The 21,544-nt window shown below is 43.6% G+C and overlaps 1 long non-coding RNA gene across 1 annotated transcript; it reads right to left on the bottom strand.

The window, feature by feature from the left end:
• Positions 1 to 18,647: 18,647 nt before the first annotated feature.
• On the bottom strand, positions 18,648 to 21,013 carry LOC311626108. Its single transcript, XR_014795640.1, has 2 exons — positions 20,141 to 21,013; positions 18,648 to 18,932 (listed from the first exon to the last, which is right to left on the bottom strand). It is a non-coding gene; the product is annotated as an uncharacterized lncRNA (long non-coding RNA).
• Between the last annotated feature and the right edge of the window lie 531 nt (positions 21,014 to 21,544).

The following is a 21,544-nucleotide window of genomic DNA, read 5'->3' on the forward strand; positions in this document are numbered from 1 at the left end:
TTGTGTCCTCACTGTATCCTCAATGTTTCCTCTCAGTTTCCTCACTGTGTTCCCTCACTGTGTCCTCTCACTCTGCCCTCTCACTCTGTCCTCACTGTGTTCCCTCACTGTGCCCTCATTGTGCCCCTTCACTGTGTCCTCACCGTTTCCATTCACTGTTTCCTCACTGTGTTCTCACTGTGTCCTCTCACTGTGTCTTCACTGTCCTCACTGTGGCCTCTCACTGCGTCCTCTCCCTGTGTCCTCATGGTGTCCTCATTGTGTCCTCACTGTGTCCTCACTGTGTCCTCACTGTGTCCTCACTGTGTCCCAACTGTGTGCTCACTGTGTCCTCAATGTGTCCTCTCACTGTGTCCTCACTGTGTCCTCACCGTTTCCTTTCACTGTTTCCTCACTGTGTCCTCATGGTGTCCTCATTGTGTCCTCACTGTGGCCTCTCACTGTGTCCTCACTGTGTCCTCACTGTGTTCCCTCACTGTGTCCTCACTGTGTTCCCTCACTGTATCCTCAATGTTTCCTCTCACTGTTTCCTCACTGTGTCCCCTCACTGTGTCCTCTCACTGTGTCTCCTCACTGTGTCCTCACTGTGTCCTCTCAGTGTGTCCTCACTGTGTCCTCACTGTGTCCTCACTGTGTTCCCTCACTGTATCCTCAATGTTTCCTCTCACTGTTTCCTCACTGTGTCCCCTCACTGTGTCCTCTCACTGTGTCTCCTCACTGTGTCCTCACTGTGTCCTCTCAGTGTGTCCTCTCACTGTCTTTACTGTGTCTTTTCATTGTGTCCTCTCACTGTGTCCTCTCACTGTCCTCACTGTGTCTCCTCACCGTGTTCTCACTGTGTCCTCTCACTGTATCCTCATTGTGTTCTCTCTGTGTTCCCTCACTGAGTCCTCTCACTGTGTCCCTTCACTGTGTCCTCACTGTTTCCTCTCACTGTTTCCTCACTGTTTCCTTTCACTGTGTCCTCTTACTGTGTTCTCATGTGTCCCCTCACTTTGTCCTCACTTTGTCCTCACTGTGTCCCCTCACTGTATCCTCTCACTGTGTTCTCTCACTGTGTCCTCACTGTGTCCTCTCACTGTGTTGTCACTCTGCCCTCTCACTCTGTCCTCACTGTGTTCCCTCTCTGTGCCCTCATTGTGCCCCCTCACTGTGTCCTCACTGTTTCCATTCACTGTTTCCTCACTGTGTTCTCACTGTGTCCTCTCACTGTGTCCTCACTGTGTCCTCACTGTGTTCCCTCACTGTCCTCACTGTGTCCTCTCACTGTGTCCTATCACTTTGTCCTCACTGTGGCCTCTCACTGTGTCCTCATGGTGTCCTCATTGTGTCCTCACTGTATCCTCTCACTGTGTCCTCATGGTGTCCTCATTGTGTCCTCACTGTATCCTCTGTGTCCTCACTGTGTCCTCACTATATCCCCTCACTGTGTTCCTTCACTGTGTCCTCGCTGTGTCCTCTCACCGTGTCCTCTCACTATTTCCTCACTGTGTCCCCTCACTGTGTCCTCTCACTGTATCCTCTCACTGTGTCCTCACTGTGTCCTCTCTGTGTCCCCTCACTGTGTCCTCTCACTGTGCCCTCACTGTGTCCTCACTGTGTCCTCACTGTGTCCTCACTGTGTTCCCTCACTATATCCTCACTGTTACCTCTCACTGTTTCCTCACTGTGTCCTCACTATATCCCCTCACTGTGTCCCCTCACTGTATCCTCTCACTGTGTCCTAATTGTGTCCTCTGTGTTCCCTCACTGAGTCCTCTCACTATGTCCCCTCTCTGTGTCCTTACCTTGTCCTCTCACTGTGTCCCCTCACTGTGTCCTCAATGTTTCCTCTTACTGTTTCCTCACTGTTTCCTTTCACTGTGTCCTCTTACTGTGTTCTCATGTGTCCCCTCACTTTGTCCTCACTGTGTCCCCTCACTGTATCCTCTCACTGTGTTCTCTCACTGTGTCCTTACTGTGTTCTCTCACTGTGTCCTCACTGTGTTCCCTCTCTGTGCCCTCATTGTGCCCCCTCACTGTGTCCTCACTGTTTCCATTCACTGTTTCCTCACTGAGTTCTCACTGTGTCCTCTCACTGTGTTGTCACTGTGTCCTCACTGTGTTCCCTCACTGTCCTCACTGTGTCCTCTCACTGTGTCCTATCACTTTGTCCTCACTGTGGCCTCTCACTGTGTCCTCATGGTGTCCTCATTGTGTCCTCACTGTATCCTCTCACTGTGTCCTCACTGTGTCCTCACTATATCCCCTCACTGTGTCCCCTCACTGTGTCCTCGCTGTGTCCTCTCACCGTGTTCTCTCTGTGTACTCACTGTGTCCTCTCACTGTATCCTCAATGTGTCCTCTCTGTGTCCCCTCACTGTGTCCTCACTGTGTCCTCACTGTGTTCCCTCACTGTGTCCTCACTGTGTCCTCACTATATCCCCTCACTGTGTCCCCTCACTGTGTCCTCTCACTGTGTCCTCATTTTGTCCTCTCTGTGTTCCCTCACTGAGTCTTCTCACTGTGTCCCCTCTCTGTGTCCTTACCTTGTCCTCTCACTGTGTCCCCTCACTGTGTCCTCACTGTTTCCTCTCACTGTTTCCTCACTGTTTCCTCTCACTGTGTCCTCTTACTGTGTTCTCATGTGTCCCCTCACTGTGTCCTCACTTTGTCCTCACTGTGTCCCCTCACTGTATCCTCTCACTGTGTTCTCTCACTGTGTACTCACTGTGTTTTACTACTGTGTCTTCATTGTGTCCTCACAGTATCCTCAATGTGTCCCCACTGTGTCCTCTCACTGTATCTCCTCACTGTGTCCCCTCACTGTGTCCTCACTGTATTTCCTCACTGTTTCCTCTCACTGTGTCCTCACTGTGTCCTCACTGTGTCCTCACTGTGTCCTCACTGTGTCCCCTCACTGTGTCCTCACTGTTTCCTCTTACTGTTTCCTCACTGTGTCCTCACTGTATTTCCTCACTGTTTCCTCTCACTGTGTCTCACTGTGTCCTCACTGTGTTCTCACTGTGTCCTCACTGTGTCCCCTCACTGTGTCCTCACTGTTTCCTCTCACTGTGTCCTCACTGTGTCCTCTCACTGCGTCCTCACTGTGTTCTCTCACTGTGTCTTCACTGTGTCCCCTCACTGTGTCCTCACTGTGTCCACACTGTGTCCTCACTGTTTCCTCTCAGTTTCCTCAGTGTCCTCCCTGTATCTCCTCACTATTTCCTCTCACTGTGTCCGCACTGTGTCCTTTGTCCTCACTGTTTCCTCTCACTGTGTCCTCACTGTGTCCTCACTGTGTCCTGTCACTGTGTCCTCACTGTGTCCTCTCTCTGTTTCCTCACTCTGTTCTATCACTGTGTCCTCTCACTGTGTCTTCACTGTTTCCCCTCACTGTGTCCTCACTGTGTCCTCTCACTGTGTCCTGTGTCCTCATTGTTTCCCCTCACTGTGTCCTCACTGTGTCCCCTCACTCTGTCCTCTCATTGTGTCCTCTCACTGTTTCCTCACTGTGTCCTCTCACTGTGTCCTCTCACTGTGTCCCCTCACTGTGTCCTCTGTGTCCTCACTCTGTCCTCACTCTGTCCTCTCACTGTGTCCTCACTGTGTCCCCTCACTTTGTCCTCACTGTTTCCTCTGTTTCCTCAGTGTCCTCCCTGTATCTCCTCACTATTTCCTCTCACTGTGTCCTCACCCTGTCCCCTCACTGTGTCCTCACTGTGTCCTCTCACTGTGTCCCCTCACTGTGTCCTCACTGTTTCCTCTCACTGTTTCCTCACTGTGTTCCCTCACTGTGTCCTCTCACTTTATCCCCTCACTGTGCCCTCACTGTGTCCTCTGACTGTTATAATTTTGCAGGATATGTTATTTATGGCTGGAAATTTTTCTTTTTCATATATTTGAATATTTGATTCCACTCTCTTTTGGCTTGTAATTTCTGCTGAAAAATTGGATGAAATTTTGTTGGGTTTTCCTTTGTAGTCATTTTCTTTTTTTCTGGCTGTTTTGAGAATTTTTTTGTCATTAGTTTTTGACAGTATTAATACCAAGTGGCTTGGAGAGGGCCTTTTTGGACTCAGGTAACAAGGTGTTCTGTTTGCTTCTTGGAGTCAAGGATCTAGTTCTTTCCATAGATTTGGGAAGTTCTCATCCACTATTTTTTTCAGTAGACTCTCTGTTCGCTGCTCCCTTTCTTGCTCCTCTGTGATCTCTCACTCTTGACCTCCACAGGTTCTTTAATACAGTACGGCCACACTACTTGGAGGTGGGATTTGTTTTTGCTATCACTGTAATGGTGGTCCCTGACTTCTGTGGGGTCCCACCTGAAGCCCCTCCTGGGGATCAGGCACAGGGGGATACAGTGACTGCAATAACTGTTGATTTACAGATAATATGCCCCTGGACCTGACTCCAAGGGAAACAGGAAGCAAGTTTTGGGAGTCCAAGTGGCAGCAGGGCTCTGTGGTTCTGTTTCTTTGTCTGATACATCACCTCCCAGCTCAACAGTGGAGAGTTGCATGGCAGAACCCCATGCTGTCAGGGATCTGCTGCCTCAGACACTGTTTGCCCTGCTGAGCTGCCCTCCATGCTCTCCCAGCATTTTCCTGGCTAAGGGAAGCACCTGCTCCCACAGGCTTCCTCACCTCTCCAGGCCAACCTGCAAGCTCTCACTGCAGGGCTGCGTCTGCGGGCCGTCTGCACTTTCCTTCCTTCTCATGTCCCTGTTAATTCCCGCTTGCCCATCTTCATATGTTTCAGTGTGTGGGTCTCTCAGATGTTTGTCAGTGTTGAACAGGGATTTCTTTGTGCAATTATAGTTAGTTAACATTTCAGGGGGAGAGGACAAGGTCCATTCTCACAGACATTCTTCTGGTGTCACCCTAAACTTCTTGAGGATAGAAACTCTGCTTACCTTATCACTATTGTAGCCTAAACATTTTGACATATCACAGGTACACAATAGAGGAATTCAAGATAGAAAAAGGCTGGCTATGATAGGTTTGAGAGAACAGAAAAAAATGGAGAGAAAACGCTTCAAGAAAACAATTCAGGTCCTAGCTGGTGTGTCTAAGTTGGTTGGAGCATCAGTCTACACACTGAAAGATTGCAGTTTCAATTCCCCATCAGGGCACATACCCAGGCTGAGGGTTTGACCCCCTGTTGGTGTGCTTGTGAAAGGCAGCTAATCAATGTTCACTCTAACATAGGTATTTCTCTCTCTCTCCCTCTCCCTTCCTCTCTAAAAGTCAATAAAAGTTATATATGTAAAATATTCAGTAGTTTTCCAGAACTTAGGTTATAAATTTATAGAATGACAGAGTTCATTGATTTAAGCACAATGGAAGGGGACATCATGCAAAGGCATATCAAGAAATTTAAGAGTACGCAGGTAAAACCCTATAAGCTTATAGAAATAAAGCAGGTAAGACACACACACACACACACACACACACACACACACACACACAGGATTGGGAATCAAAGGTCAATAGCAACACTGGAAGCAGAAGACAATAGAGCAATGCCTTTGAAATTCTGAAGGAAACTCTTTCCAACCAAGACTCCTACATTCAATGAACCTACCAAGTGTGAAGGTAGGAGACATTCCCAGATACTTAATATTTCAAAAATTCAACTTCCACTCTGTGGGAACCCTGGTCACAGTACGACAGATGTTCAAGGCCAATTTGAGTGTGGGGGCTCTGTCTCGAGTACGCCAGATGTTCAACAATTTGCCATCGCAAGTACAAAAGCAAGGACATAGCAATCTTACAATATATGAACTGTGCAGGCGTACCTTTCTATACTCTAAATACTGAGGTCACTATTTGTCAAGAAGCCTCTTTTGTATGAATTGGTATAAAGCCGTGTGGTTGACCAGCCGGTGTGCAGCTGCTTGGCTGCTGAATTAGCAAGGACTACTTTGGAGACGGCTTTGTTAGCAATGGCTCCTGTTTGCTGGGCTGCTTTGGGAAGTGACTTGGAAGAATTGTTTTGTCTGATGGCTCCTTGTTAGCAATGGCTCCTTGGACTGCAGTAAAGACTCTCCTACATGCAATGATGACTTCTTATGTCTTCGCTTAATCCCTGGCATTCGTGAAGGTCCAGTTCCTAGCAGAGGACAACCTGTGCACCCCACAGTGGGCAGAGTCGAGCAGGATCTGTAAGTTCTCTCACAACCGGTGCAGTGAGCAGGGTCCAGGAGAGTGTGAGGATCAGGAGTAAGTACTCCTACACACACCCACTTCTCAGGAAGCTATGGACAATATTTCACCAAAATGAATTAAGCTAAGAAGTGAAATTTCAAATTTCCACCTCCTCCCAGAAACAAACTGTAAGTAAAACTAACTTGGAGAAGATTCTTCCTGAATTAACAAGTGCAGACTGGCTGAATAGCAGACTTTTAAAAAGGGAAGAGCAGAACCCATCTTGAGACTGGTAGGAAGGGGTGGATTGTGAGAGGGGCTGGATCCACTCCCATGGGCAATGGGCCAAGCATGAGGAGGGTATCTCAGCTAAGGGAGGTTGGGGAGATCCTCCTGAGGAGGAGGTCCGGGCCCCTCATCTGGAGTGCTGGAGCCAAGATCCAACTGGGAAAGGTGGCAGGACTTCTGTCCACTAACATACAGAACAGCAAAACTCAGACCCAATGACAACAAGAGAACCCAAATAAACCACACAAGGGACATTCCTAGAGCATCAGCTCAGGAGATCAAAGAGTCTGCACCACTAGGTCCTACAGGACACTTACTACATAAGACCGCCCCACAAAGACTGAGCGGCATAGCAGTCCTGTGTAATACATAGAAACACACACAAAGAGAGAGCTTACTGGTAAATGGGGAACAGAAATAACCCCCAAAGGAAAGGAAAAGAAGAAGCTCCAGAAAAAGAGCTAAATGAAACGTAGGTAAGAATTTAATAAATTCTTCAGAGTAATGGTTACAACTATGCTCAAGGTACTTAGAACTACATAGAACTTAATGGAAACTACGAGGAACTTAGTGGCAACTACATCAGGATGAAAAATGAGCCCTGGCTAGTTTTGCTCAGTGGTTAGATTGTTGGCCTATGGACCAAAGGGCCTTGGATTCAATTTCAGGTCAGGGGCACATACCTCAGTTTCAGGTTCCCCAGCAATAGTAGGGATATATGTATAGTAGAGGCAACCAATTGATGTGTCTCTCTCGCATCAATGTGTTTTTTCCTCTCTCTTCCTATTCTACTCTCTCTGGAAATCAGTGGGGGGGGGGGAGCATCAAGTGAGGATTAAGGGGTGGGGGGAGAAGATGCCCTAGCCAGTTTGGCTTGTGGATAGGGCATCCGCCTATGGACTGGGGGTCCCAGGTTTGATTCTGGCCAAGGACATATGCCTAGGTTGCGGGCTCAATCCCCAGTAGGATCTGTGTAGAAGGCAGCCAATCAATGATTCTCTCTCGTCATTGATGTTCTCTCTCTCTCTCTCTCTCTCTCTCTCTCTCTCTCTCTCTCTCTCTCTCAACCTTCCTCTCTTAAATCAATAAAGAAATATTAAAAACAAAGAAGAAAAAAAGGAAAAAAGAAAAAGGAAGAAAGAAAGAAAAATGACAGAAGTTGTGCATTAAGAACCAGTGGGAAATGTATACCTTACCTGCCCAGCCAGTGTGGCTCAGTGGTTGAGCATTGACATATGAACCAGGAGGTCATTGTTCAATTCCTGTTAAGGGCACAAGCCCAGATTGCAGGCTCCATCCTTAGTAGGGGGCATGCAGAAAGCAGCCAATCAATGATTCTCTCTCATCACTGATGTTTCTATCTCTATCTCCCTCTCCCTCCCTCTCAGATATCAATAATATATATACATTATATATAAAATTTAAAAGTAGGTTGCTTGAAGCAGATGACCAAATCAGTGATTTGGAAGAAAATGTAGTAAAAACACCTAATCAGAGCAATAACAATTTTTTTTTGAATGAGGATAGTTGAAGGGAACTTTGGGACAATAAGAAACATATGTTATCCCTATCATAGAGATTCCAAAGGAGAAGAAAGTGTGCAAGTGATAGAAAAGAAATTTGAAGAAGAAATGACAGAAACCTCCCAACCTGGCGGAGGGAAGTCACAGCAAGCTCAGAGGGTCCCAATCAAGAGGAAACCAATGTGACCCGAATCAAGATCCATCATAATTAAATAGGCAAGATTACACACTAAGAGAGAATATCAAAAGCAGCAAGAGAGCTGAAACCAGTTTGGCTCAGTGGATAGAGCATTGGCCTGCGGACTGAAAGATCCCGGGTTCGATTCCGGTCAAGGGCATGGACTTTGGTTGTTGGCACATCCACAGGATTCTCTCTGAGACATTGATGTTTCTAACTTTCTATCCCTCTCTCTTCCTCTCTGAAAAAAATCAATAAAATATAATTTTTTTTTAAAGCAGCAAGAGAAAAACAGCCAGTTACCTACAGAGGGTTCCCATAAAGCTGTTAGCTGATTTCTCCAAAGAAACACTTCAGGTCACAAGGGATTGGCATGAGGTATTCAAAATAATGAAAAGCAAGGAATAGGAGAAATCAAGATGGCGGCATAGATAAACATCTAAACTGTTGCCTCACACAACAATTTTAAAACTACAACTAAAAGACAAAACGAACATCACCCAGAACCACAGTAAAGCAGGCTGAGTGGAAATTCTACAACTAGAATAAAAGAGAAAAGCACACTGAGACACACAGGAGCTGTGGAAGGGAGAGGTACAGTTGCCCGCGGACACAGCTGGCAACTGAGTATGTGGCTGTCTTTCTCAATCAAGAGGGAGAGAAAAGCTCCCAATCTCTCTAAACTCTAGTTCCAGGCAGGACTCTGGGGACCCAGACTCATATGGAGAGAAACTGGACTGTCTGGCAGTGGGTGGAACTGGAAGGCAGCTTTCTCTCAGAGGTGTTTGCAGCAATTACCAAGGGACACTGAGACCCAGGGGCCTTTTAGGGCAGGCTGACAGGAAGCCATTGCTGTTTGCTCTACCCTGAGACTCCGTCCCATCCAAACTGAGCACAGAGGCTTTTGCATATGAATGGCCTGGTTCTTTGAATTCTAAACTTACCTAACAAACTGCAACTGAGTCAGATAGACCCAGAACATCCAAAAGAAGGCCCAAGGCCCCACAGCAGCTTGCATTGCCTCACAGCTGGGTCTCATCTGGGCACCTCCAAACCCAAACAAAGAAGAGGAATCTGAAGATCTCTCTGTAGCTCCTGCTGGAGGCATCAGGCAGAGGCTAAATTAGCACCTCCTTGGAGATCCAAGAACCAGAGCACCCAGGGGTCAGAGCAGGACCCTCCAGATTACAATCCTCAGATGCATAAGGGACTCACTCAGGGGGCAGACTCAGTGAGCACCAAAGCCCCACTGAGGCAAGTCTTGCCTCATAAAGGTGTCTCCAGCATAGTTCTCCATAGACACAGCTGGTCATCACAGCCAATTGGCCTGGAAGTCAATTCCTCCCAATGATACCAACAACAATCAAGGCTTAACTTCAACAAGACTGTGCACATAGCCCACAAGGGGGTGCACCAAGAGTGTCCACCTCAGGTACCTGGGGAGGCTGAGCCACAGGGCCTATAGGACACCTAGCACACAAAGCCACTCTATCAACTCAGGGAAGCAGCCAAAATGCAGAAACAAAGAAACAGGTCACAAATGAAAGAAATGGAGTAAAACAAACAACTTGATATAGAGTTCAAAACCATGGTTATAAGGTGTTTTAAGAAATTTCTAGAAAAGGCCGATAAATTTAGTGAGATCCTTGAGGATATGAAAAAGGACCAACTAGAAATTAAGCATACACTGACTGAAATAAAAAATAATATACAGAGATCCAACAGCAGACTAGAGGATCAGAAAAATCAAGTCAAAGATTTGAAATATAAAGAAGCAAATATCACCCAATCTGAAAAGCAAAAAGAAAGAGAATCCGGAAATATAAAGATGGTGTAAGGAGCCTCTGGGACAACTTTAAGTGTACCAACATCAGAATTGTGGGGGTACCAGAAGAAGAGAGAGAGCAAGATACTGAAAACCTATTTGAAGAAATAATGACAGAAAACTTCCCCCACTTGGTAAAAGAAATAGACTTACAAGTCCAGGAAGTGCACAGAACCTCAAACAAAAGGAATCTAAAGAGGACCACACCAAGTCACATCATAATTAAAATGCCAAGGGCAAAAGACAAAGAGAGAATCTTGAAAGCAGCAAGAGAAAAACCTACAAGGGAGCACCCATAGGATTGTCAGCTGATTTCTCGACATAAACCATGCAGGCCAGACAGGAGTGGCAAGAAATATTCAACGTGATAAATATCAAGAACCTACAACCAAGATTACTCTACCCAGCAAAGCTATCACTCAGAATTGAAGGGAGGATAAAGAGCTTCACAGGTAAGAAAAAACTAAAAGAGTTCATCACTACCAGACCAGTAGTATATGAAATGCTAAAAGGTATTTTGTAAGAAGAGGAAGAAAAGAAAAAGGTAAAGATAAAAATTATGAACAACAAATACATATCTATCAACAAGTGAATCTAAAAATCAAGTGAATAAAAAAATCTGATGAACCGAATAAACTGGTGAATATAATAGAATCAGGGGCATAGAAAGGGAGTGGACTTACAATCCTCGGAGGGAAAGGGGTGTGGGTCAGGAAGAGACTGGACAAGAATAGTACACCTATGGATGAAGACAGTGGAGCAGGGGGTAAGGGCAAAGGGTGAGGTGGGAGCTGGGTGGAGAGAAGCTTTGGGGGGGGGGGGAAGAGGAACAATTGTAATAATATATACAATAAAGACTTATTTAGAAAAATAAAAATAAATAAATAAATGCAAGGTTTTGGAAATTTAAAAAAAAAAAAAAAAGCAAGGACTGGAATCCAAGACTACTCTATCCAGCAAGGATATCACTTAAAATAGAGGCAAAATAAAGAGCCTCCCAGACCAACAAGCAAACAACAACAGAAAAAGCTAAAGGATCTCTTACTAGAAAACCAGCATTTCAAGAAACGTTATAAGGTCTGCTTTAGGAAGAAGAAATATATAGAGGACTATAGATATAAAGAAAGAATGACAACAAATAAATGCCTTCCAATAATAACCTTAAATGTAAATGGCTTAAGTGCTCCAGTCAAAAGACATAGGGTAGCTGAGTGGATAAAGAAACACAATCCAGAATAAAACAGTCACACAGATTGAAAGTGAAGGGATGGGGGGGAAAATATTGCATGCAAATGGAAACACAATCAAAACAAAAACTAGGGTAGATACTCTGACAAAATAGACATCAAAACAAAGGCCATAAATGAAGGTCACAACATCATAATAAAGAGATCAATTCAAGAAGAGGATACAATCCTTGTAAACATATCTGCAACCAATACAGGAGCATATTAAAAACCTCTTGGTGGATTTTAAGAGAGAGATCTGCAGTAATACAGTCATAGTAGGGGTCTTGAATAACCCACTATCATCACTGGGTAGATCTTACAGACAAAAGTACCAACAAGGCAACAGCTACCTGGATCAGATGGATTTAATGTATATTTACAGAACATCAACCTAAAGCAGCAGAATACACATTCTTCCTAACTTCACATGGAACATTCTGAAAGACAGATCACATGGTAGGACAGTCTCTTTAATAAATGTTTAGGAAAACTGGACAGTAACATCCAAAACAATGCAACTAGACTTCTAATTTACACAACACACAAGAATTAACTCAAAATGGATAAAAGACTTATATGAAGTCACAAAAAACACAAAAATCCTAGAAAACATAGGCAGTAAAATCTCAGACATCTCTCAAAGCAATATTTTTGCAGATATATCTCCAAGGGCAATGGAAATGCAGGGCAAAAGTGGGGGGGGGGGGTGTGGAACTACATTGAACTAAAACGATTCTGCACAGCAAAGAAACCATTAAAAATAATGAAAAGAACCGACTGTATATGTGCCCATTCACCAATGATTCATCTGATTAGGAGATAAACTCCAAAATATATAAAGAAGTTATACAACTCAACAGCAGGATGACAAATAAGCCAAATAAAAAATGGGCAGGCCTGGCAGATGTGGCTCAGTGTTTGGGCATTGACCTATGAACTAGGATGTCACAGTTCAATTCCTGGACACAGCACATGCCTGGGTTGCAGGCTCAAAACCAAGTAGGGGCTGTACAAAAGGCAGCCAAATGATGATTCAATCTCATCATTGATGTTTCTATCTCTCTCTCCCTCTCCCTTCCTCTCTAAAATCAATAATATATATATTTTAATGGGCAAAGGGACAAAATTTTAAATTTGCCAGAAAAATGGTAGTAGAGTAAGTGGATGCTACATAGACATGTTTCCAGGACCAAACTGGAATTACATTTAAAAAATTTTTTTAATCCTGAATAATCAACTGAAGATTAGCAAGAGAGAACCCTAATAATCAAGATGGAAAGTGGAGACTACATAGAGACTGATGTTTGCTATCTAGGTGGTTTTGCCTAGGGAAGACAGTGGACCCACCCTATCGGAAAACACCTTGCCCTACAGTGGGAAGTTCCTGAGGTGCATTAAGAGACTGAGAATAACAATTAGCCTCTAGGCAAAAGCAATTACCCTACCCTGTTGGAAAACTTGCCACACCTGTGAACACTCAAGACAGAATCAAATAAGTCTGCAGGCAGAGTCAGTCTTTGGAGGCTTTGAGGCTGCCTGATCTAATCAGTCAGAAACAGCGTTTGACACTGTCCTGCACTAGAGATTGAGAGGCACAACAGATCTACCTAATACATAGTCACAAACCCAAACAGGCAGCCAAAATGAAATAAAAAACAACCCCCAAATGAAAGAATAAGAGAATTCTCCTGAAGAAGAGACAAATGAAATGGAAATAAGAAATTTATCTGATATAAAGTTCAGAATTATGATAGTAAAGATGCTTAACAGCATGAGAGAAGATATAGTAACTATGAAAATGGAAATAAAGAACAACATAGCACAAATAAAAAACATGTAGGAAGGAACACACAGCAGATTTGGGAAGGCTGAGGATCAGATAAGTGAAATAGAAGAGAGAATGGAAACAAATCACTCAATCAGAGAATCAAAAAAAGAAAAACAGCAGAAACCGGTTTGGCTCAGTGGATAGAGCGTCGGCCTGCGGATTGAAAGGTCCCGGGTTCGATTCCAGTCAAGGGCATGTACCTTGGTTGCAGGCACATCCCCAGTAGGGGGAGTGCAAGAGGCAGCTTATCAATGATTCTTTCTCATTGATGTTTCTAACTCTCTATCCGTCTCTCTTCCTCTCTGTAAAAAAATCAATAAAAATATATTTTAAAAAAAGAAAGAAAGAAAAACAAGTAAAGCAGGAGGATGGCTTAAGGGAGCTGTGAGACAACATGAAATGTAACAATAGTCACACAGTAAAGGTTCCAGAAGTGGCAGAAAGGGAAAAATAGGTAGAGAACATGTTTGAAAAAAATAATGGCAGAAAACTTCCCTAACCTGGTGAAGGAAAAAGTCACATAAGTTCAGGAAGCATAGAGAACCCCAAGCAAGAAGAACCCAAATAAGCCCATACATCATAATTAAAATGCCAAAAATAAAAGACAAAGAGAGAATCTTAAAGACAGCAAGAGAAAAGCAAACTGTTACCTACAAAGGAGCTGCCATATGATTTCCCACCAGAAACTCTACAGGCCAGAAGGGAATGGCATAAAGTACTCAAGCTAAGGGAAAGCAGGATCTGAGACCAAGATTACTATATCCAGCAAGGCTATCATTCAAAATAAGTGGTGAAATAAAAAGCTTCCCAAACCAAAAAAAAAAAAAAAAAAAAAAAAAGGCTAAAGGAGTTCATCACCACCAAGGCAGCATTACAAGAAATGCTAAAGGGACTGTGGTAATGAGAACAATATAGAAATGTAGGCATACAGAATTAAAATAGCAATTTATGTACCTATCAAAAATAACCTTAAATGTAAATGGATTAACTACTCTAATCAAAAGACCTAGGGAAGCTGAATGGATATAAAAACATGACCCAAATATATGTTGTCTACAAGAGACCAAACTCAGCACAAAAGACTCACATAAGAGGAGAGTGAAGGGATGGAAAAATATTTCCATGCAAATGGAAAATAAAATAAAAACCACAATAACACTGGAGTAGCAATACTAATGTCTGATAAAATAGACTTCAAAAATGAAGGCCATCACAAGAGACAACAAAGATAACTACAAAATACTAAAGGGTTCAGCTGAAACTGGTTTGGCTCAGTGGATAGAGTGTCGGCCTGCGGACTGTAAGGTCCCGGGTTCGATTCCGGTCAAGGGCATGTACCTTGGTTGCCGGCACATCCCCAGTAGGGGGTGTGCAAGAGGCAGCTGGTCGATGATTCTCTCTCATCGATGTTTCTCTCTCTCTATCCCTCTCTCTTCCTCTCTATAAAAAATCAATAAAATATATTTTAAAAAAATACTAAAGGGTTCAATCCAAGAGGATATAACTCTGATAAACATATATGCACCCAATATAGGAGCACCTAAATATATAAAATAAAATAAAATAAACTTTTAAAGGACATTAAGGAAAAGATTGATACAATATCATCATATACTTTAACACTTCACTGACTTTGCTGGATAGATCTTCCAGACAAAAAATTAACAAGGACAGTGACTGTAAAACATATACTGGATCAGATGGATTTCATTGACATTTATAGTACATGCAGAATATATAGTCTTTTCTTTTAAAAAAATATATTTTATTGATTTTTTACACAGAGGAAAGGAGAGGGATAGAGAGTTAGAAACATCAATGAGAGAGAAACATCGATCAGCTGCCTCTTGCACACCTCCTAATGGGGATGTGCCCACAACCAAGTTACATGCCCCCGACTGGAATCAAACCCAGGACCCTTCAGTCCACGGGCCGATGCTCTATCCACTGAGCCAAACCAGTCAGCACAATTCAGTCTTTTTTATTGAACATAGGTCATTCACAGAGATAGGACACAAAACAAGTCTCTACAAGTTCAAGAAAATCGCCGGGACCGGTTTGGATCAGTGGATAGAGCGTCGGCCTGCGGACTGAAAGGTCCCAGGTTCGATTCCGAGCAAGGGCATGTACCTTGGTTGCGGGCACATCCCCGGTGGGGGGTGTGCAAGAGGCAGCTGATCGATGATTCTCTCTCATCGATGTTTCTAACTTTCTATCCCTCTCTCTTCATCTCTGTGAAAAATCAATAAAATATATTTAAAAAAAAAAAAAAGAAAATTGAAATAATATCAACCATCTTCTCAGATCACAGTGGAATGAAATTAGAAATCAACCACAGTAAAAACACCCCAATACATTCAAACTCATGGAGGCTAACTTGAGGTGAAGAAAGAAATCAAAGACTTTCTGGAAACAGATGAAAATGAAGACACAACAACCCAAAATATCTGGGAGATAGCAAAAGCAGTCCTGAGAGGGAAGTTCATAGCCACTACAGGCATGCCTCAAAAAACAAAACAAACAAATAAGAAAAATAAGCAATCAACTATTTAACCCTACAACTTAAAAGAATTAGAAAGAGAATAACAAGAAAGGCCCAGAGTAAGTAGAAGGAATGAAATAATAAAGATTAGAGCAGAAATAAATGGCATAGAGATTAAAAAGAACAATATTAAAAAATTAATGAGATCAAGAGCTTGTTCTTTGAAATGATAAACAAAATAGATTAGCCATGGTCATCAAGACAAAAAGAGAGAGGAACCAAATAAAATAAAAAACGAAAGTGGAGCCGAAACTGGTTTGGCTCAGTGGCTAGAGTGTCGGTCTGCGGACTGAAGAGTCCCAGGTTCGATTCCGGTCAAGGGTATGTACCTTGGTTGCAGGCACATCCCCAGTAGGAGGTGTGCAAGAGGCAGCTGATCGATGTTTCTCTCTCATTGATGTTTCTAACACTCTGTTCCTCTCCCTTCCTCTCTGTAAAAAATCAAAAAAAAAATTTTTTTTTTAAAAGAAAGTGGAGGAGTAACCACTGACACCACAGAAATATGAAGGATTGTAAGGAAATACTATGGACAAAAATCTGGACAATGTGGATGAAATGGACAAATTCCTAGAAAAATACAATCTCCCAAAACTGAATCAGGAAGAATCTTAAAACCGGAATAAGCCAATAATAACTGATGAAACAGAAGCAGTAATAAAAAATAAAAATAAAACTACCATCAAACAAAAGTCCAGGCCTGAATGGCTTCACAGAGGAGTTTTACTAAACATTCAAAGAAGTAACCACCTATCCTCCTCAAACAATTCCAAAAAAAAAAAAAAAAACCCAAGAGGAATGAATACTACTAAGCTCTTTTTATAAGGCCTGATCCCAAACCCAGAGAAAGACACTACAAAAAAAGAGAATTACAGGCCAATATCCCTGATAAACATAGATGCTAAAATCCTCAACATATTAGCAAATCTAATCCAGCAATATATTAAAAATATCTTACACTGTGACCAAGTGGGATTTATTCCAGGGTGCAAGAATGGTACAATATTCACAAATCAATAAACATGATACATCACATACTTCAGTTGTCTCTGATTCAGCTTATACGAAATAATTGTTGTTCTGTTAACTGAATACCACTCTGTAATTGCAAATAAAGTTGCAGCTGTTTTGTTGACATTCTGAATGCTTCTAAGTAAATATACTTTTTTTATTAGAAAAAAAATAAACATGATACATCACATAAAGAAATTCGGAAACAAAAATCACAGAATCATATCAATAGTTGCAGAAAAAGCATTCTATAAAATCCAACACCCATTTTTGATAAAAACTCTCAGCAAAGTGGGAATAGAGGGAGCATATCTCAACATGGTAAAAGCCACATATGACAGACCTACAGCCACATAATACTCAATGGGCAAAAACTAAAACCATTTCCCCTAAGAACAGGAACAAGACATGGATATTCACTTTCACCACTCTTATTCAATACAGTACTAGAAGTCCTAGACACAGCAATCAGACAAGAAGAAATAAGGGGCCTCTGGAACAACGTCAAGCATACCAACATAGAGGGGTGCCAGAAGAACAGAGAGAGCAAGATAGTGAAACCTATTTGAAGAAATAATGACAGAAAACTTCCCCCACCTGGTGAAAGAAATAGACTTACAAGTCCAGGAAGTGCACAGAATCTCAAACAAAATGAATCCAAAGAGGACTACATCAAGAAACATCATAATTAAAATGCCAAGGGCAAAAGACAAAGAGAGAATATTAAAAGCAGCAAGAGAAAAACAGTTAGTTACCTATAAGGGAGCACCCATACAACTGTCAGCTGATTTCTCAACAGAAACTATGCAGACCAGAAGGGAGTGGCAATAAATATTCAAAGTGATGAACAGCAAGAACCTACAACCAAGAGTACTCTACCCAGCAAAGCTATCATTTAGAATTGAAGGTCAGATAAAGAGCTTCATAGACAAGAAAAAGCTAAAGGAGTTCATCACCACCAAACCAGGATTATATGAAAAGCTGAAGGGTATTCTTTAAGAAGAGGAAGAAGTAAAAGGTAAAGATAAAAATTATGAACAAAAAAATGACAACAAAGTGAATCTAAAAATCAAATGAATAAAAAATCTGATGAACAGAATAAACTGATAGCTATAATAGAATCAGGGGCATAGGAAGAGAGTGGACTGACAATTCTCATGGGGAAGGGGGTGTGAGGGGTGCGGGAAGAGACTGGACAAAAATCTTACACCTATGGATGAGAACAGTGGTGGGAGGTAAGGGCATGGGGTGGGGTGGGGAACCAGGAAGAGAGCTATGGGGGTGGGGGGAGGAACACCTGTAATAATCTGAACAATCAATATTTATTTAAAATTTTTTTAAATGCCAAAAAAATTAAAAGAAAAAAAGAAATAGCATCAACCCAGGACTCCCAGAGAGGGAATGGAGAGCTGCAAAGCTGCAGATGCGTGTGCGGCTGAAGGCAATGCATCCAAGGGACCAAGAGTTCAGGGCACCTGAGGACACACATCTCCAGACTGCACAGCTGGTGGCAATGTGTGGGAGGCAAGCAAAGAAGGGACAAGACAACTGACTCCAGGAAGACAAAGTTTGTACAGGTGTGGTTTTTAGACATAATGAAGCTCATCTGTGATGAAGGGTGGGGTGTCTGTGGTGACAGGAACCGAGCTCCATCTACCCTCCCAAGTGGAATCAGAGGGTGAGGCCCAAACTCATGTCACCTGGAAACATGAAGGTCAGCACCAACATAGTCTGCTGCAAAGATGAACTACCTGTGGGAGAGCAATGGGACGTGGCTGACTTTTGCAATAGTATTGCAAATATGAGTTACCACATATGCAGCTGTAATTCATAAAAGACAACTTTGAAAACATGAATACAAAAAATTCAAAGTTTCGGCCGAAACCAGTTTGGCTCAGTGGTAGAGCGTCGGTCTGCGGATTGAAAGGTCCCAGGTTCGATTCCAGTCAAGGGCATGTACATTGGTTGCAGGCACATCCCCGGTAGGGGGTGTGCAAGAGGCAGCTGGTCAATGTTTCTCTCTCATTGATGTTTCTAGCTCTCTATCCCTCTCTCCTCCTCTCTGTAAAAACTCAATAAAATATTTTTTTAAAAAAAAAATTCAAAGTTTCAAAAGTACTTGTTGAATAACTCTTACAGGCAAATTTCTATGCTAAGGTGGTACATTAGTACAGGAAACACTTATTATTTTGCAAGGGTCTTTTATGCTGAAACTTATTTATCTTTTCCAGTTTATTTTGGAAGTATGATGCTCATAAAACTCATTAAAGCAACAATAACCTGAAAGCATTAGTATATTGTTCAAATGGAAATTCCTCATTTAATAACTATTAGTTTTTAGTTATACAATGATCACCTTAAAAAGTTTCAGAAATCGCCAAAACTGGTTTGGCTCAGTGGTAGAGCGTCGGTCTGCGGACTGAAAGGTCCCAGGTTCGATTCTGGTCAAGGGCATGTACGTTGGTTGCAGGCACATCCCTGGTAGGGGGCGTGCAAGAGGCAGCTGGTCGATGTTTCTCTCTCATTGACGTTTCTAGCTCTCTATCTCTCTCCTTTCCCTGTAAAAAAATCAATATATTAAAAAAAAAAAAAAAGTTTCAGAAATCTTATAAAAAAAACTAGAGGCCCAGTGCAGCTCAGCCTGCACCCTCTCCAATCTGGGACCCCTTGAGGGATTGGGCCTAAACGGGCAGTCAGACATCCCTCTCACAATCCAAGATTGCTGGCTCCCAACTGCTCGCCTGCCTGCCTTCCTGATTGCCCCTAACTACTTCTGCCTGCCAGCCTAGTCACCCCCTAACCACTCCCATGCCAGCCTTGATGTCTAACTACTCCCCTGCCAGCCTGTTTGTCCCCAACTTCCCTCCTCAGCCGGCTTGGTTACCAACTGCCTTCCCCTACAGGGTTGATCACCTTCAACTGTCCTCCCTTGCAGGCCTGGTCCCTCTCAACTGCCCTCCCTTGCAGACCTGGTCCCTCCCAACTGCCTCCCCTGCTGGCCATCTTGTGTCCACAGAGGGGCAGGTTCTTTGACCACATGGGGGCAGCCATATTTTGTGTTGGAATGATGGTCAATCTGCTTATTACTCTTTTATTAGATAGGATAGAGGCCTGGTGCATGGGTGGGGGCCAGCTGGTTTGCCCTGAAGGGTGTCCTGGATCAGAGTAGGGGTTTCCTTGGGGCGTGGGGCAGCCTGAGGGGCCTGTGGTGGTTTGCAGGCCAGCCAGGCCCCCCAGCGACCCAAGCGGAGACCCTGGTATCTGAGATTTATTTACTTTCTACAATTGAAACTTTGTAGCCTGGAGCAGAGCCAAGCCTTCTGCTTGTTCAGTAGTGGCAGCCATTTCTGTTTGGATTTGTTTACCTTCTATAATTGAAACTTTTTTAAAAATATATTTTATTGATTTTTTACAGAGGGGAAGAGAGAGGGATAGAGGGATAGAAACATTGATGAGAGAGAATCATCGACCAGCTGCCTCTTGCACACCCCCTACTGGGGATGTGCCCGCAACCAAGGTACATGCCCTTGACTGGAACCGAACCTGGGACCCTTCAGTCCACAGACCGACGCTCTATCCACTGAGCCAAACAGGTTTCGGCTATAATTGAAACTTTGTACCCTTGAGTGGAGGCCTAAGCCAGAAAGGGCAGGCGGAAAGCTTGGCTTCCTTCGTTGCCAGGAAAATGCCTCCCTCCTGCTCTCTGGCTGTAGCCATCTTGGTTGGGTTTATTTGCATACTCTCTCTGATTGGCTGATGGGCATGGCTTGTGGGTGTGGCTTTGTGGAGCTGAGTGATGGTAAATTTGCATATTACTCTTTTATTAGGTAGGATTCTTTCCAAGAAATAATAAAAGGCATTTTGAGAATGATGACATTACTAGAGACCCAAGTGCACAAAATTTGTGCAGGTGGGGGAGGTCCCTCAGCCCAGCCTGCACCCTCTCCAATCTGGGCCCCCTTGAGGGATATCCGATTGCCTGTATAGCCTAAACAGGCAGACATCCCTCTCACAATCCAAGACTGCTGGCTCCCAACTGCTGCCTGCCTGCCTTCCTGATTGCCCCTTAACCACTCCCCTGCCAGCCTGATTGATGCCTGCTTCCCTGCCAGCCTGTTTGCCCCTAACTGCCCCCCCCTTCAGGCCTGGTACCTCCCAATTGCCCTCCCCTGCTGGCCTGATCACCCTCAACGGCTCTCCCTTGCAGGCCTGCTCCCTCCCAATTGCCCTCCCCTGATGGCCATCTTGTGGTGGCCATCTTGTGTCCACATGGGGACAGGATCTTTGGCCACATAGGGGCATCCATATTGTGTGTTGGATTGACAATTTGCATATTACTCTTTTATTAGATAGGATAGAGGCCACGTGCATGGTGGGAGCCAGCTCATTTGCCCTGAAGGGTGTCCAGATCAGGGTGGGCATTCCGTTGGGGCATGGGGCAGCCTGGGCAAGGGGCCTGTGGTGGTTTGAAGGCCGGCCACATTCAGTCTCCAAGGCCGGTCTCCAAGCGGAGACCCTGGTATCTGAGATTTACTTACTTTCTATAATTGAACCTTTGTAGCCTAGAACAGAGCCAAGCCTCCTGCTCGCTCCATGGCAGTAGTCCTTTTTGTTGGGATTTATCTCTCTCCTATAATTGAAACTTTGTAGTGAGTGGAGGCCTGGGCCTGCCAGGGTGTGTAGGAAGTGTAGCTTCCTCCATTGCTAGGGAGCCTCCTGCTCACTCTGTGGCTGCAGCCATCTTGGTTGGGGTTAATTTGCATACTTGCTCCTGATTGGTAGGTGTGGCTTATGGTGTAGTGGAGTGATGGCTAATTTACATATTGCTCTTCCATTAGATAAGGTTCCATAAACAAAAGGTTAGATTAATAGAGCACTTTAGAGAGTAATCCTCACTTATCAACAAAATAAATTTAAATGTTCAAGAATATGCTAATTTGCCTACCAGGATTCAAATGTGAATTAATGAGCCTTTTATTTTATTTTAAATATATT

Source organism: Pipistrellus hanaki (assembly GCF_964339955.1).
Source record: "Pipistrellus hanaki genome assembly, chromosome: 7".
NCBI lineage: Eukaryota > Metazoa > Chordata > Mammalia > Chiroptera > Vespertilionidae > Pipistrellus > Pipistrellus hanaki.